The sequence below is a fragment of the Peromyscus maniculatus genome, chromosome 13 (assembly GCF_049852395.1).
Source record: "Peromyscus maniculatus bairdii isolate BWxNUB_F1_BW_parent chromosome 13, HU_Pman_BW_mat_3.1, whole genome shotgun sequence".
Taxonomy (NCBI): domain Eukaryota; kingdom Metazoa; phylum Chordata; class Mammalia; order Rodentia; family Cricetidae; genus Peromyscus; species Peromyscus maniculatus.
Genome location: NC_134864.1, coordinates 11,984,063 through 11,996,738, shown reverse-complemented (window position 1 = coordinate 11,996,738; position 12,676 = coordinate 11,984,063). Strand labels below are relative to the sequence as shown.

The 12,676-nt window shown below is 42.6% G+C and overlaps 1 protein-coding gene across 1 annotated transcript in view; it reads right to left on the bottom strand.

Moving 5' to 3' along the window:
* Atg4b (autophagy related 4B cysteine peptidase) overlaps window positions 1-12,676 on the bottom strand; it is a 34,727-nt gene that overhangs the window by 20,567 nt on the left and 1,484 nt on the right. The window lies entirely within an intron of this gene.

Genomic DNA, 12,676 nt, shown 5'->3' with positions numbered 1-12,676 from the left:
TATATCCCCAAGAAGAAGGTGCCCACTAGGACTCTCCTAACCACCTGCTGTCACTGTGGACATGGATGCCCATGTATTCAGCTTCTGTGCGGGACAGAACATGGCAAAGGTGGGCATTACCTCTGAGCCCTGGTAGCCAGGGTTTAAATCTATCGAGGGAACTCACAAGCTATATGTTCCTGGGCCATTTATATAACTTCTGAGTATAAACAACCACTCATCCATAAAAATGGGGTAATAACAGGGCTGCTTTGCCACACAACAATGAAGCCTTCATGAAAGATTTCCCATGAGGTGCTGGCAGGCAGACAGAAGGGCATCACCATCAGCTGCTGTCATTAATATCAAGGCTAAGGATGCAGATCACAGAGATGAAAGCATACATATTTTACTATGCCCAGAGGGCTTCACTGGGTACAGTCACAGGCTGGGAAATACTGGAATGTAACCCCCAGAAACACAAGCCAAAGTGACAAGTCCTTAGCAACGGAGCACTGCTGAGGTTTTCTGAGCAGGGCAGGGGCCAGGGCCAGTGGGCCTTGTCCTGGAACTCTGCTCTTCTGTATTTTAGCTGTCTACTTTCAAGACAACGTCAACAAACTGTTTGGTGATCCCAAGACCAACTTAATTTCTCCCACTTTACATATGGTGACTTCAGTACATGTCACTAAAGGCTAACTTGTGCTAAATTAACATTCACATTTTCAAGAAACCAAAACACACGTGTCCCTAATGTCTAAAGCAGCAAAATGCAGAGCAGGCAAATTTCTTAGGTTTATTAGCAACCTTTACAGGTAGGGAAGCCAGCTTCAAAGTGAAAGCAGTGAGTGGGGCTCTATTAAGTTCAAATGTATCACCAAGTCTACCAGCATAACTATGAAAATTATGGGTTGTGCAACCTGACAAACCAAGAGCCAGGCTGGTGGTGAAGAAACCAGAAGGGAACAAAACTACAAAGAGGCAGTCACAGCTCCCACCAGCTTCACAGCAGCCGAGAAGCAAGAGCAATGCCAACGGTCTGTGGAGGGAGGGCCAGCCTCCAACAGAAGCCCACATTCCACCAGGTGAGCGCCCCTTTCCCCGGGCCTCGCTGTAGATGGCCATCTGTGCCAGTCTCCCATTCTTCCCCCGTACTGCTTCCTCCACAAGTCAGGACAGTGTTTACTGTCTGTCTGTCATAGTCTCAAAGGCATTCGCTCCTGTGTAGTCGTCAAGGGCCCAGCTGTGGAACCAGGGGTCTGAGGCCACCAAAAGCTAGTATGTGACCCCGTAGGTCAGAATCCCTTCTATGTCTCCGTTTCCTCACTATCAAGTGGGAACAGTGAGACTGGGGAGTAAGGGCTCTAGAGCTCTGAACCAACCAGGAGTGCCATAAGCACACTTTCACAGGGCCAGCCTTCTCCAGTCCTTGAAATGATGAAATACTCTGTGCAAAGAAATCCATTCTGTTCCTAAATGGGAGTGTAACAATGTACAGGAGACTCAAATCAAATGTGTTTCTTTGCCAAAACAGATTCTAACCCAATAAACTTAGCTCAAGACAGACATGTAGTCCTGGTGTGGTGGCACATGGCTTTAATCTCAATACTCTGGAGGCAGAGACAGGTGAGTTCCAGGACAGCCAGGCATACACAGTAAGACTGTCTAAAAAAGAAAGCATGCACACACACATACATACACACACACAGTCTTGTAACTGCATTTAGAGCAGAAAGCAGCTATGTTACAAGGGCCAGCACGGGTGACTTTGACCTTTCACCTTAGAAAATCAGCACCTAAGGCTCCATGGCCTCAATGATTCCAACTAGAAGGGTACATCAAGGCTCCCATCCTTTTGTTGTGATAGGCATCCCACTAGTCTGGAAGACAGGAGGAAAACACATGCCACCATCCCCAGGATACCCCACCTCACACAGGCATACCCACAGTGCCAACTGAAACACACACACACACACACACACACACACACACACACACACACACACACACACAACTGAGATGCTAGTCACAAAGCATCATCCAGGGAAAAGGTGACGGGAAAGAGAAATTCCTGACCTGGATCTATATGAAGTAAAAAAAGGAGGTTTTCAAACTCAGGCTCTAATTACAACTGACTGAGGCTTGCTTTTGGAGGTAGAGCCCATATGTGGAGTCATACAGAACACAATACACTTCTCTCAGCTTCTATCACCTCACCCAAGAAATGGACACCACTAGCTCTGTCCAAGGGGATGAGAACCCAGACAAGTGCACAACCTAAGCTCACATCCACTAACCTGTCCACCTGCACGAGGACTCTCCCCTCTGGACACCAACTGGTCTCTACACTTCTCCACAGAGGTTCTTCAGTTCAACTGCACTGCCCTCGTTACAATGTCTTGATACCCCAAAGCATGTCACTTACAAAGCATTATGAATCATCCCCCCCACCGCCACCCCGGGCAGAGAGAAAACAGTTTCCAAACCCCCAAGCAGTAAGTTAAATTTGTCAGTAGACAACACACAGGGGAAGTAAGGCGTCCAAGAATCCTCTGCCCTATGAAACCTATGAAAGAGCTCTTCCATTTGTTCAAGCACACTAGTATCTGACTTTCCCACCCTCTTCCTGGGACTTCTGTGGTCACAACTGAAAGAGAAAATATAAAGTGTTTTAATAATAGGACAGTTTAATTAGAAAAAGTACTATGATTTAGTATCATTTATCTGACAGCCAGAAAAATAGAGATTTGTGTTCAATGAATGAACTAACCTTTTTACTTAAGCACAAATTACACTATCATTTAAGCAGGGGAGAATCACAAAAACATAAAGCCAGTAGATCTCTCTTAGAGATTACTCCAATATATCTCATGTTGTAGAATAATCTTTTGTACACTGTGAAGATGTGTTTCTGCCTAATGCACCTTCTGATCAGTTTAATAAAGCACTTAATGGCCAATAGCTAGTCAGGAGAGAATAGGCAGGACTTCCAGGGAGAAAGAGGAACTCGGGAAGAATCTGATGTGTGTGGATAAAGCCAGCAAGACTTGGAGGGAATTGGATGTACAGTACGGAGGAGAGGTAACAAGCCACATGGCAGAACATAGATTAATAAGAAGTTTCCATGTCATTATTTGGGAACTGGAGGTCCAAAGAAAGCCCCACAATAATCTCATTGTTATATTTTGAAGCTAAGAAGGATGGCTCAGCACTGGGGAGTCTGAGAAGGAGGAGCATTTGCGTTTGAGGCCAGCTTGAGATATACAAGTTCCTATCTCAAAAGTTTGTGATTTTTTTTTTAACCGATAAGATTACACTTTATAGTATAAATTCATCAGAAGGGTTCTTTCTTTCCTTTGAAAAATTCTTATGATTAAAATAATAGTTTGCATGTAGAAGAAAGTAAAAAATTTAGCTCTTAAAAAGCTAGGAAACCCTGCTTTAATATATACTAGACAGAATGTCTACATCAAAACCCATTTCTCAGGCTGGGGACATAGCTCAATGAGTAGAACGCTTCCACAGTTTACAGGAAGCCCTTGGTTTGATCTCCAGCACCACACAAACTGGGCTTGTTGGTGAACCATTTACAATCCTAGTCTGTGATCTGAACACTTGGGAGGTGGAAGCAGAAGGATTAGGAGTTCAAAGTTACCATCCATTAACCAGGACAGAAGCATTTTAAATTTTGGGAGCATCTGCATATACAGAATTAAGGTCTCATTAGAGCTGGGTGGTGGCACATGCCTTTAATCCCAGCACTCAGGAGGCAGAGGCAGGCCGGTCTCTGAGTTCAAGTCCAGCCTGGTCTACAGAGCAAGTGCCAGGTCAGCTAAAGCTACAGAGAAACTCTGTTTTGAAACAAACAAACAAACAAACAAACCCAAAAACAAACAAACAAGAAAAAAAACCTCATTAGAAAAAGCACTATGACCCAAATTAAAATATGAAAGTTATTTAGGTTTTATCTACACACCTTACACACAGTCTGAAGCCAATTTTTAAAAATGTGTGTGTATGTCTACATCCATGTACATGTGTCAATGCCTGTGGAGACCAGAAGTGTGCATCAGATCTGGAGCTAAAGTTACAGAAAGCTGTAAGCTTACAGAGGCTGGATGCTGGAAACTGAACTCCAGACCCCCTTGTGGCTAGAGTTTTCCTGCCTGGCCCACAGTCAGGACAAATCTTTGTCACCTGTCAGTCCCAACCAAGTAAACACAGAGACTTATATTGCTTACAAACTGTATGGCCGTGGCAGGCTTCTTGCTAACTGTTCTTATATCTTAAATTAATCCATTTCTATAAATCTATACCTTTGCCACATGGCTCGTGGCTTACCGGCATCTTCACATGCAGCTTGTCATGGTGGCGGCTAGCAGTGTCTCTGACTCAGCCTTCCACTTCCCAGAATTCTTCTCCTGCTTGTCCCGCCTATACTTCCTCCTGCCTGACTACTGGCCAATCAGTGTTTTATTTACTAACCAATCAGAGCAGCACATTTGCCATACAGAACATCCCACAGCACCCCCTCACAGAGCATCAAGTTCTTTTATCTGCTAAGCTACCTCTCCAGCCCCCGAAAGTAATTTCATAAAATTCTTTTAATGTGATGGTGGTTTTAACAATCTAATTGTTTTTTCCTGTTTGTTTTTACAGTGCTGGGGACTCACACATGCTAGGCAGACATTCTACCATAGAACTGCATCTCTATCCCTCTTATTTTACTCTTTATTTTGAAAAATGGTTAGCTCAGGCTAGTCTTAAACTCATTCTGTAGGCCAAGCTAGCCTTGAACTTGTGACCCTCCTGCCTCAGCCCCCTAAGTAGCTAGGGTCACAGGCTCAGGCACTAGATAGGCTGTTGGTTTTGTTTTTGCTGAGACAAGTCTCACACTGTAGCTCAGACTAACCTGGACTATGTAACCCAGGCTGGCCTCAAACTAGTGGAAATCCTTTTGTCTCAACCTCTTCAGATGAGAGATTATAGGCATAAGTTACCATATCCAGTTTTTAAAATAGGGTCTTGTTGGTTGTTTTTTTTAACTCTTTACTCTTTTGGGGAGCCTGACCATCCACTTCCCAAATAAATCACACATGGAGGCTTATTATTACTTATGAATGCTTGGCCTTAGCTTGGCTTGTTTCTAGCCAGCTTTTCTTAAATTATCCTGTCTACCTTTTGCCTCTGGGCTTTTCCTTTTCTTACTTCTGTAATCTTACTTTCACTCTCACTCAATAGCTGGCTGTGTAGCTGGGTGGCTGGCCCCTTCTTTTCTGGATCCTTGATCTCTCTTGCTCCCAGATTTCTCCTCCTATTTATTCTCTCTTCCTGCCAGCCCTGCCTATCCTTTCTCCTGCCTCACTATTGACCGTTCATTTCTTTATTAGACCAATCAGGTGTTTTAGACAGGCACAGTAACACAGCTTCACAGAGTTAAACAAATGCAACACAAAAGAACGCAACACACCTTTGCATCATTAAACAAATGTTCCACAGAATAAACAATGTAACACATCTTAATATTTCACACTATGGTCTCAGTAGGATCCCCAGGCTGGCCTCCAATTTATACTCTTCCTGCCTCAGCTCTTGAGTACTGGGATTACAGGCACACACTAACACCTGGCAGAAAGAGTCTGGGAATTTCATGTCTTTCATTTGTTTGTAGAAAGGGTTTCATGCATTTGAGGTTGGTCTAGAACTCCCTATGTAGTCAAAGATGACCTTAAACTTCTGATCCATCTGTCTTCACCTCCAGGGAAGTATCTGAATCACAGGTATAGGATACCATGCCTGGTTTCACTAAATGCTAGAGGTTAACCGAGGGCTTTGTGACTGGTAGCCAAATACTCTACCAGCTAAGCTACAGCCCCTGCCTGCTCCCTTTAAAAAAAATTTAATAATAATAATAATAATAATAATAATAATAATAATAATAATAATAATAATAATGTGGTTTGGGGGATGACAAGGCATTGAGAATGCTAGGAAGGTACTCTACCACTGAGCTACATCCCCAGTGTGTGACTATGTTTTGATACGAGCTCAAGTAAGGAGTTTTTCCATCAGGCTGGCAGTTATTATTTTGGATATTGAATTTGGATTAGGTATCCTCAGTCTGTAGTAGAGAGATAGGCAATTCAACAATCCTAATTCTGGCCGGGCAGCGGTGCATGTCTTTAATCCCAGTAGTTGGGACGAAGAGGCAGGCAGATCTCTGTGAATTCAAGGCTAGCCTGGTCTACAGAGTGAGTTCCAGGACAGGCTCCAAAAGCTACACAGGAAACCCTGTCTCGAAAAAACAAAACAAAAACAGTCCTAACTCTGTTTCACTGACTACTAACCATGTGAGCACTAGAGACACAAGCATTAGGTGCTGGTTCTGTTTGTAAGAACCAGACAGCCTGGCTGCTTCGGGTGCTGCCTCTCCCAGCTCCTTGTATTTTATTTTATTTTTTGAGACAGCCTCACTATACAGCTACAGCTGGCCCGGAACCCACTATGTAGAACAAGCTGCCCTCAAACTCAGAGCTCTACTTACCTCTGCCTCCTGAATGCTGCAACTAAAGGCATGCACCCTCACAACCAGTTAGTTATTTTGGGGTGTGTGGCGGTGTATGAGAGGCTGCATACGCATGTGTGTAGAGACTGCTGCACTTCACTTTTATGTAGATGCTAAGGACCAAAGCTCAGATCCTCATGCTTGTTAAACAAGCACTATACCAACCGATCCATTCCTGTGGTCACCAGTACTTCTTTGAACCAGGAGCATGTTTGTGGTTGCCCCCCCCCCCCACTTCCCCTGGCCTGGGCGCCAGAGAGTAGCACCTAACTCTAATGCATCTTTTGTTTAGCAGACACCTTTTGTTCCTCTTGTTGCCCTATATGTATCTTGTCTCAGAGTCTCTCAAGGATACAAAGGCCTATGCAAAACTTGGTACGGTAATCTGTGGTACATGATGAATCAAGGAATTTGCACTTGGCATTGTATTACTGGGAGCTTCTTTCAGGTTGTTTTGAACGTGGAAATCAACTGGCTACACTGTAAATATATAGAAAAATAAAAATGCCCTGGACAAAGGGAAAAGGTTGCAGTCCTTAAGACTGGATCCCCCTGCAGTCACAAAAGGCTAAATTCATCCTTAAGGTGCCTCTGAGTCTTCTTTCCACAGACCCATGTCTACCCACACACCCATATCACGACACTTTGTGACATGACACTTTGTGACACATGTTTGTTTACATAATTCTGGGAAATAGGTAGAGAGGCCATCCAGGTCACTTGGGCCTTCTATCTCCTATACCAGCAGACTTGGGCTCCCTCCCTGGCTTCTCTTATTTTCTAGTCACATGCAGACCCTGGGCAATTTCATCCGATAATAGCTTTCTGCACATCTTCAGTATAGGGGTCCCAGCCTATGTAACCAAAGGCCCATTAACACTACTTAGACATCTAACAGGGACCTCACTGTAAACAGACATTTCCTGTCCTGACTGCCCAGTCCCAAATAACCAACTCAGAGGCTAAATATAAACTATAATGCTCAGATGATAGCTCAGGCTTGTTACTAGCTAACTCTTACATTTAAATTAACCAATTTCTATTAATCTATGTATTGCCATGTAGCTCGTGGCTATACCTGTCCTCTATTATGTCTTGCTTCCTGGGTGATTGGCTGGTGTCTCCCCTGACTCCGCCCTCCTTCTTCCCATCATTCTCAGTTTTGCTTTCCCACCCAACTTCCTGCCCAGCTACTGGCCTATCAGCCTTTTATTAACCAATGAAAGTAATACACATTCATAGTGTAGAAAAGGATTGTTCCACATTTCCCCTTTTTTGTCTAGTAAAAAGGAAAGTTTTAACTTTAATAGAGTAAAACTATATACAACAAAAAGTTATTAAGTAAGAATTATAGTAGCAATATCCAATCCATTTGCATCTGGCAAAATTAGAGAAAATACAATTATCTACCTTATCTTGGTGAGTCTAAAGTTTTGTATCTAATTTATCCTTTATCATAACTGAGAAAAACTATAACTGTGACTATCTAGTCTTCAACTCCATCAAAGACCCAAGAAGGGTGAAATGTTACCTAATGACAGGGACATTTCACTGCCTGGACAGACATCCAAAGTTCCTCTTAACGTTGGGGCATCCATCTTTGGCCCATGGGCCTACTATATCTGACAGACAGGAAATGAGAGGCTATGGATTCATTCTGGATTAAGAAAAATAAGGTTTGATCAAGGAAGACCTTCTGAAAAATCTCTGATGGGAATGTAATGCCCAGATGATCCATTTCAGAGCATCTCTATTGCAGTTTCCTCTGAGTTCTGCATTCAGAACAGCTTCAAGGCTGCTGGCTGAGACGATCCTGCAATTAAAGCTCAGGGATTGCAGGGAAAGAGGGGGCCAAAAGACTCTAAGAGTCAAAAGAACAGGAAGTTTGCTGTAAGAGTACATCTCTTAGAAATGTCAGAAGCTACCCATAGAGTCTAATTAGCACAGCCGCCTAAACAAAGACCTGAACAAGGATGACACCAATGGAAGGGGTAGAGGAATGATAGGAAAATGGGTAGATTATCAAATCTACTTTTAAACTAAAAAGCAACTACTAGTCTTAGATATTTTACATTGGTATGGATTTTTGTATATTGATACAAATTTAAGGTTATTTTTGTTACTATATATATTATATATTTCCACTCTTGTTTAGGAATTTTTGTTATACTGTATATATGTTTCTACTCTGAAGATATTTTTATATATTGATAGATTTAAGCTTATTTTTATTTTAACATACTGTATATATGTTTCTACTTTTGTTTAAGGTATTGTACCTATGCAGTTCATTTTAAAATGTAATGTAAAGTTCTAGTCCTTAAAAGCTATTATTACAAACTGTTTAAGATCATTAAAAAAATGTAGGTTAGCAGTTAGTCGTCTCTAACATTCAAATTTGTGGCCATGTTAGGTATGTTTTCAAGGTCAAACAGAGATATATTTTAGATAGGCAAGTGGTCTTAAAACACGTCAGAGACCTACAGAGAATACAGCATTTAAAATGTTTTAATAACATAAAGTCTTTTAACAACAGTGAGACATGTCTGCTCCTGGCAGCACCAATTTTCTTCAAAAAAGGATGATGGGCATCAAAGAACCTCCATCTGGAGTTTGCTTTCCTTGTGGCAAAGTTAGCCACTGGACAAGAAACTGTCCTTGCCTTGACTGCTGACAGTGTGCTGTCCAAACTGGACATGCAGGACACAAAAGAAAGTAACTGCTGAACTTTGCCAAAACAAGGTGGGGCAGTCCTTCAAATTCCTGCATCACAGAAAAGTTTGTCAGATAGTCTAGGACTATATGTCAAAGGCAGATGCCCCAATGATGCAGAAGAAACTTGGGTGACTGTTCAGACAGTCAACTGTTTCTATCATTTCTATAGTCTTGGAAGTTGTTTGTTCCACACGTCCTGTTTACTCAGGTAATAAATATTATATCCTTCTCAGGTCTCTGATGGGGTTGAAGATTAGATAGTTACAGAAATAGTTTTCCTTGTTACCACATTCAGAAAAGAAACTCACAAAAGAGGTGTAAAGGTTGAGAGACAAAAAAGCTTAAATTGTCTAAGAAAATGTTTTGAGGTCTAAAAGATAATTTTGGGTTGGTAACACAAGTTAGGGCGGTGGTGGGTAATACAAGTTAGGAGAGAGCCAGGCGGTGGTGGTGGTGGTGGTGGTGGTGGTGGTGGTGGTGGTGGTGGTGGTGGTGGTGGTGGTGCACGCCTTTAATCCCAGCACTCGGGAGGCAGAGCCAGGTGAATCTCTGTGAGTTCAAGGCCAGCCTGGTCTACACAGAGAGATCCAGGACAGGCACCAAAACTATACAGAGAAACCCTGTCTCCAAAAAAAACAAAAAACAAAAAACAAACAAAAAAAGAGCTAGCTGAGACAAGCCTAAACTAAAGGCCAAGCTTTCACATAGCTAATAAGTCTCCATGTCACTATTTGTAAGCTTGCTACAAAGGGGGAAATCTCATGGAGCCCCAACCCTAGGAAAAGAACTATAACCAGCTGGGCAGTAGTGATACAGAGGCAGGCAGATCTGAGTCTGAGGCCAGCCTGGTCTACAAAGTGAGTTCCAGGACAGCAGGGCTGTTACACAGAGAAACCCTGTCTCAAAAAATAACAACAGGCCAGGCAATGGTGGCGCACACCTTTAATCCCAGCACTTGGAAGGCAGAGGCAAGCGGATCTCTGTGAGTTCCAGACCAGCCTGGTCTACAAAGTGAGTTCCAGAACAGCTAGGACTGTTACACAGAGAAACCCTATTTCAAAAAATAAAAAAAAAAATCTACTTTCAAAGAGCAAGAGGTGGATAAATGTAAGATGGTTTGGAGGGAGGAGAGGTAAGGGGAAAATAGTGAATTATAATCTCAAAAAATTAAAAATATACTTTCAAAGTGAGATTTTTCTTGGTCATCCTGCTACAATTCCAATCCCTTATAATTTGGCCCACATCACTCTTCCATATGAGCACCACCCAATTCTACATACTCCTGGTCTCCTGTAGAGAATGTCAGCTACCTCAAGATAGCATTTTTTGGGTCCATTTTTCTAGTCTCTGACATTCAAGGAATTTACAAATTAGTTTATAGAAAGAACAAGTAAGGTGGAACACCTTTAATCCCAGCACTCAGAAGGCAGAGGCAGGCAGACCTGTGAATTCAAGGCCTGCATGGTCTACATTGTGAATTCTAGGACACCTAGGGTTTTGTAGAGAGACCCTGCTGTGAGAGAGAGAGAGAGACAGACAGAGACAGACAGACAGACAGAAACAATTACAGGAACAACCATAAGCCATACTGCTATATTACAATGGTGGAGAAAGGCAGAATTTTCAAGGACCCCAGGGATCACAGGGTAGACTATAAAAGGCTATCCAGCATTATATCAGGAGAAAAACTGCCCCATCATACCCTAAAAAAAAAACTGCATGTTTTTATCAGTACTAACACAGGTCTTCAAACACAAATGTCTTCTCGAGCTTGATCTCTCGGCAGCATTCAATACCCACTTGAGGTCCCATATGTTGAGAGATATTTTGATAGCACTCTAACACTCCTGAGGCTGCCCAATAGAGTTATACCTTGAATCAGAGGGCAGAACCAGTGACTAGCTGAACAGAATTAGCTATAGAGAAGCCAGCAATTTGGATAGAGAAGACACACAGGAGACTGGAGTTTGTGTTTCCTCTTGGTTCTGGGAGAGGGTCTATAGCAGGCTATTAGGCCAAAAAGCAAGATCAGCCGGGCGGTGGTGGCGCACGCCTTTAATCCCAGCACTCGGGAGGGAGAGGCAGGTGGATCTCTGTGAGTTCAAGGCCAGCCTGGTCTACAGATCGAGATACAGGAAAGGCGCAAAGCTACACAGAGAAACCCTGTCTCGAAAAAACAAAAAACAAAAAAACAAAACAAACAAAAAAAAAGGCCAGATCAGCTAGCTGCTACCTAGCCTCTCTGAGCTGACAGGTTTTACCCTGCCCTTTGACTCCTGAGTTTTATTGATAAATAGAATGAAAGAGACTTAATTTAAACCTAAATATCATAGCTGCAGCAGAGCCAGGTCACCACCTGAGTAGCCAGGTATGGGGCGCTGAGGGGCTGTGAGGCCACAGACAATAATCAATATAACAGTAGATTCATGTGCAGCCAATAAGCCGACAGAAAAACATCACATATGTGCAGTTATATACTTAATCTGGACCATTTTACACATTAAAGGTAATACAACTGACTATTATTATTATTATTATTTTGGTTTTTCGAGACAGGGTTTCTCTGTGTAGCTTTGCACCTTTCCTGGGACTCACTTGGTAGCCCAGGCTAGCCTCGAACTCACAGAGATCCGCCTGGCTCTGCCTCCTGAGTGCTGGGATTAAAGGCGTGCGCCACCACCGCCCAGCACAACTGACTATTATTAAATTGCGTTTTCCATCTTAATTTAAACATTTCTTATCAAGAGCTTTAGGTATCTAGAAAATATCTGAAAAGAAAGTAGAGTTGAGGTGGTCCTGGTCTTTAATCCCAGCACTGGGGAGGCACAAGCAGGCAGATTTCTGTGAGTTTGGGGCCAGCATGGTCTACATATGAGTTCCAAGACTACATGGTGAGGCACTGACTTTAAAAAAAAGGGGGGTTAATTAAATAATTTTACGTGTTATTCACTCCATACCTCCAGCAAGCATTGCGGCAGTTTCAGTATTTCATTCTAATATTCTAATATATATATATTAACTTCACAAATTTACACCTGGCTCATGTTTCTTGGGGAGTCAAGGTCCCTGCTTCCTCCAGCCTTTTAAGACACTGAAGAGACAGATGCCACAAACTACTGAAATGTGGAGGCATCACTCCCAAAAGCCAACTGCATCTTTGGTGTAGCTGTTAGTAGAGGAAAAACATCAAGAGCACTGCCATTCAAGACAGGTACACTTAAACCAGGTGGCAGGATTCCTTCACAAAGGAGTGGATTTTTGAAGGCAAAGCAGTTCTTTAAAAAATTAATTAAAAAAAAATGAAAACGCTAATGCTGCTGGGGGGAGGGGGATGAAAGAGAGAATCTTTGGTGTGTGTGTGTGTGGTATTTTTAGGTCTATTAGCAAACGATGTATTTGGTAGATTTACATCTCCAA